This window comes from Gossypium hirsutum, chromosome A05, assembly GCF_007990345.1.
Source record: "Gossypium hirsutum isolate 1008001.06 chromosome A05, Gossypium_hirsutum_v2.1, whole genome shotgun sequence".
Classification (NCBI taxonomy): domain Eukaryota; kingdom Viridiplantae; phylum Streptophyta; class Magnoliopsida; order Malvales; family Malvaceae; genus Gossypium; species Gossypium hirsutum.
The window spans coordinates 46437764-46443192 of record NC_053428.1 but is presented as its reverse complement, the minus strand read 5'-3'; the positions used below and the strand labels follow the sequence as shown (position 1 = coordinate 46443192).

Below are 5429 nucleotides of genomic sequence, written 5' to 3'. Positions count from 1 at the left end.
GGGGTAATGCTCACACAAGTTGATAAAGGAACATTAATCGATATACGATGCTGCTTACACAAGCTTCAGAGAATCTGCAACACATGCAAGATCTCAAGCCATTGGTATGGTATCATCATCGGTACATGGTACCTGAAACTGTAATCACCGGCATAGAGTACCTGGAACTATAACATTGATACAAATTACCTGAAACTATATTCACCGACAACTAGTTCCTGAAATGCCCTAATGAAATGTCTTTTGTATCCTAGATATTCACTAAGTTCACTCGGGCTTATCCTGTTTTTCTGAAATCATCACCTGTTCAAACTTTACATTTCCATCCATTATTGACCCATTTCATAACTATTCAATAGGTCATATAATCATTCATATTCATTTAACCAAACATATAATTAATTAGTACGTTAACAAACATAATAAATGTAACACGAACTTACCAAAACATAATAGCTATGAACACTTCAACGACAACTATTCGATGACTTTTCCTTTCTCGTAATTATCAAGTGACTAATCCATTTCTTAATCTAAATATAATAATTTTATTCAGTTAACCAATTCAAATATCATAAAACACTTAAATTCACATATTTGACCCTTAATTGTGATTTTACACTTTGACCCTAAACTTTTACCTTTTATTCGATTTAACCTCTAAAACTGAAACTTTCAATACAATCATAATTTAACCCAAACAAGGCCAATCGAATCTTCTGATATTCCCATACAACCCATATTCATCATACTTTTACAAGGATCTCATGTTACTTTGTTATTTTAACAACTTAGTCCTTAAACATTAAAATTAACTAAAATTACTTTACAAAATAGTCCTATTTAACTATCAAGCTTATAAATCTATCATCAAACTTAAAAACATCATAAATTCATCAATGGCATAACTTAAAACAGTTAATAGTTTCACAAATTAATCCCTAGGTTATCTAGATTAACCCTACAATGAACTCAAAAGCATAAAAATCACTAAAAATTAATGAAAAACACATGCCATTCACTTGAAATAGCTCATCGAACCTAAAGGAGCTGAAAGATGGTGTTTTTCTTTTTAAGAATCGATGGTGGTGGTGAAATGAAGATGATACTATGCTTTGTCATCTTTTGTTTTAAATTTATTTATTAATTTACCATTCTAACCTTTGTTAATTAACCAAATTTCATATAAAACTATCACCTAACCATCCACCATAAAGTAAATTAGTAGATTTACCACATAAAGCCCTTAATTCATGATTTATAACTATTTAACATAATTAGACTTCTAGCTATTAACTTTTGCAAATTTTACGATTTAATACTTTTACTTAATTAACTATATAAACGTTAAAATTTTCTAACCAAATTTTAATATGACACTTTAATAACTCTATGGATATTAAAAATAATAATAAAGTACTAGCTCATTGTTCAAAATCGTGGTATAAAAATCACTATTTTTGACACAATTGAAAACAAGTTGTTACATAATCCATACAAGTCACGCACACATAATCCATCATCCACTCAAGATTGAGGTATGTCAAACTTTGAACATCACAAGTGAATAAATCCATAAATGGATTTAAGGCATATTATTATTTGGTCCATTCAGATGTACTGTCAATCTAGTCAATCACATCTATGTCTCTATCTTCTGGGAGTCATCCGCTCCGGTGCCCAAGATAAGGCATGTCCCCAACTAGACTTGATAAACAACATATTAGTCTTTCAATCAGTTTGATCATTTTCAATTAGACTAAGGATATGTTTAGGTTTGCCTACTAATAAAAGCTATTTTATTGTATTAAAAATCGACCACGTAATACTGCTTAGTAATAGTTTAAACATTTGACAACTAGTGAACCAATATTTGCTTCTATTTTGCTTTGCATGCAAAAATCACATGACGACAATATACAAAAAATATTAATGTAATTAATGAATTATTTATTAACCAATTAATTTAAAAAAATTACAAGTTTACAAACGAATATGCTATACTTAGGGCACCAGATCTAAAAGAACCATCATGTGCACCACCTGTGTTACCATGAATGGGCAGACTCTAGCTATCTCTAATTAATTTTTTTATAAATTTCACATCAACTTGTTCAATAGATGCACTGATAAACCGTAATTTATATATATTTTTATCCAATGCTTAGCCCATTTATGAATGGTTTCTCCTTAGATTTGGTGAATTCGATGCTCCTAATTCTTTAATTTCATGTTTTATACTTAGGTGAGCATAGGAGAGTAAAAAGAGCGAGAAACGGGCTGAAAATGAAAAAAATGGACCTACGTGGGAAATCAACATAGCCTGGACTTCCTCACACGGAAGTGTCACGCCGTCGTGTCCATTTGGCAGGATTGAAGCACGACTTACACGGGTAGACTACATGCCCGTGCATATTCCACAGCCTTGACCACGGGCTGGAGTAATCGCACACGGGCGTGTCACACGGGTGTGTCCCTACCGAGCCCAAGTATAGTCCTATTTTAAAAAGGCCAATTTTTAGGACTCTTAGGCATTCAAAAGCCTATTTAAACACCTGAGAAGGCACTTAAGAGGGGGACGCAGAGTAGGAACAAGGAATTACTCAAGGAAAGCAGATTGATCCATCTCAGAAGTCGGATTCATTATTAAGACTTAAGATATCCCTTCAAGTTCCTTTAGGAGTTTTGGGTTTTCTTATGTTTTGTTATCTTTATGCTTTTAAGATGTTTTCTTTCATAAGTATGAACTAAACACCCTAAATACCTAAGGAGAATGAAACCTAAGACGAATCTTGTTATTATTATCTGAATTGAATGATAAATATTTTACTTGTTCTTAATTCTTGTTTTAATATTCCAGGATATTGATTCAAGCTAAGCTCTTATTTAGAGGAGGAATAGACCCTGACTAAGAGTAAAATTATCATAATTAAGCGGAGTTGATTGCGCGCCTAGAGATAGGGTGACAAGATTTTGCCGGATTAGGGTAAAACCTAGTAAGGGAATCCATAGATCGAGTTAATGCAATTCTAGGGTGTTAATTAGAAAGAGATTTTAATTATTCAACCAAGGGTTAGATGTTATTAGTCTTGAGAGAGATAATAATATAACTTAGGGATTTCTACGGATCAAGTCAAATGAATAAATCGTCTGATTCAGAGTCAAATAACAAGTGAAGTCTAGGTGGATTTTTCCTTAGGTATTGTCTTAATCAATCAAATTTTCCCGAAAGTACTTTTCCCAAATTTTCTTTCTGTGTATTCTTAGTTTAGTAATTAGTTTAGATAACCAAACCTCTTAAATTTTAGGCTAGATAATAAAAAGAAAGTAAATACTAGTACTCGTGGCTCATTTGGGTTCGACAATCTGGTCTTGCTGAACTATACTACTGTTCGATAGGTACACTTGCCTTAATTGTGATAATAAGTTAGTCTCAAGAACGATTTTAAATCTTTAAAACATGTCACGAATATCACGTAACAAGTTTTTGACACCGTTGCCGGGGAACTAGGATATTAGGAACACTCGATTTTTATTACTTTGGCCATTTTATTTTGCAATTCAAATTTTTATTTTTATTTTTATTTTTCTTTTCTAATTATTCATTTATTCTCTTCTGACAGGTTTTTCTAGTTTATGACCAGAAGAAACCCGTCAGGACTATTACTGTTTGATAGTGAGATCGATCGAACAGTTCACAGAAATCGAAGAGAAATAAAGCGAAGCTTACGATACACAGAGGAAGAGCAAGAGGATGATACTTCTACCACAACCGAAGATATGGCTGAAAACCAAGAAAATCCGCTACCTCCTGCGATTGCTGTTAATCAGAATCCTGCTCCGCACACTATGTATGATTATGCTAAACCTTCTTTAACAGGAATTGAATCAAGCATAGTTAGGCCTGCTGTTGCTACAAATAATTTTGAACTAAAACCTAACACCATTCAAATGATCCAACAATTTGTTCAGTTTGATGGTTTGCAGGACGAGGATCGCAACGCTTACTTGGCGAATTTCTTAGAATTTTGTGACACTTTTAAAATTAATGGTGTTTCTGATGACACCATTCGCCTTTAGTTGTTTCCCTTTTTGTTGAGGAATAAGGCTAAACAGTGGTTGAACTTTTTGCCACGAGGATCAATCACTACTTGGGAACAAATGATCGAAAAGTTTTTATTAAAATATTTTTCGCTGGCTAAAACAACCAAATTACGTAATGATATCTCCTCTTTTGTATAAATGGATTTAGAAACACTCTACGATGCATGGGAGAGATACAAGGACCTTTTGCGAAGATGCCTTCACCATGGGTTACCACTCTGGCTACAAGTCCAAATGTTTCACAATGGCCTGAACCTTTCGACTCGATAGATGATCGACGTAGCCGCTGGCGGAACTATCAATAATAAGACACCTGAAGATGCTTATGAATTTATAGAAGAGATGTCACTGAATAACTATCAGTGGCAAGTCATGAGGATAAAGCCAACGAAAGCAGCCGGCGTTTTAATGTCGATTCAGTCACCATGCTCTCCAATCAGGTAGAATTATTAAATAAAAAAATTGATGGTTTACTTGGTTCCTCACAGGTACACTCAGTAATGCAATGTGAAGCAAATGGAGGTGGATTGAGCTATTCAGAATACCCACCTTATGGCCACAACATGGAGAACAAGCAGTTAAATTACATGGGTAACAATCCTCGATCTCAAAACAATCCTTATAGCAATACTTACAATGCAAGTTGGAGGAACCACCCAAATTTTCATGGGGAGGCCAAGGAAATCAGAGACCACCACCCCCTCCAAGCTTTCAGCAACCACCGTGCCAGCAGGAGAAAAAGTCGAACCTTGAGGAGATGCTAACCAAATTTATCTCGATATCAGAAACTCATTTTCAGAATATCGAGATGGCACTCAAAAATCAACAAGCATCAATCCAGGGGCTCGAAACTCAGATTGGACAGCTCGGCAAGTTGATTTCCGAATGACTACAAGGTAGCCTACCAAGCAACACTGAATCTAACCCAAGGGAGCAACTCAACCCGATTGCCATTCAAGATGAGGAAGGGTTAGTTGCAGAACCAAGGCCAGAAATGGTGGTAAGCAAAGGAAAGGATGAGGTAGGCCACAATGACCCAAAGCTGATAAGTACAGAATATAAACCTCGTGTGTCATACTCCAATGCGACAAGGAAAGACCAATCAGACGAATAATTTGACAAATTCCTTAAACTTTTAAAGAAACAACATATTAACTTACCGTTTATTGAAACCCTTTCGCAGATGCCAAACGCAGTCAAGTTTTTAAAGGAGCTTTTAACAAATAAACGAAAGTTGGATGAGGCGTCGCATGTGGAGTTGAATGTGTTTGCTCAGCCATATTACAGAATAAGCTACCCAACAAATTGAAGGATCCAGGGAGTTT

At 34.8% G+C, this 5429-nt stretch overlaps 1 non-coding gene across 1 annotated transcript; it reads right to left on the bottom strand.

Annotated features, from left to right (window-relative positions):
- Window positions 1-4209: 4209 nt before the first annotated feature.
- Window positions 4210-4316, bottom strand: LOC121230125 (small nucleolar RNA R71). Its single transcript, XR_005928077.1, has one exon. It is a non-coding gene; the product is annotated as a small nucleolar RNA R71 (small nucleolar RNA).
- Between the last annotated feature and the right edge of the window lie 1113 nt (window positions 4317-5429).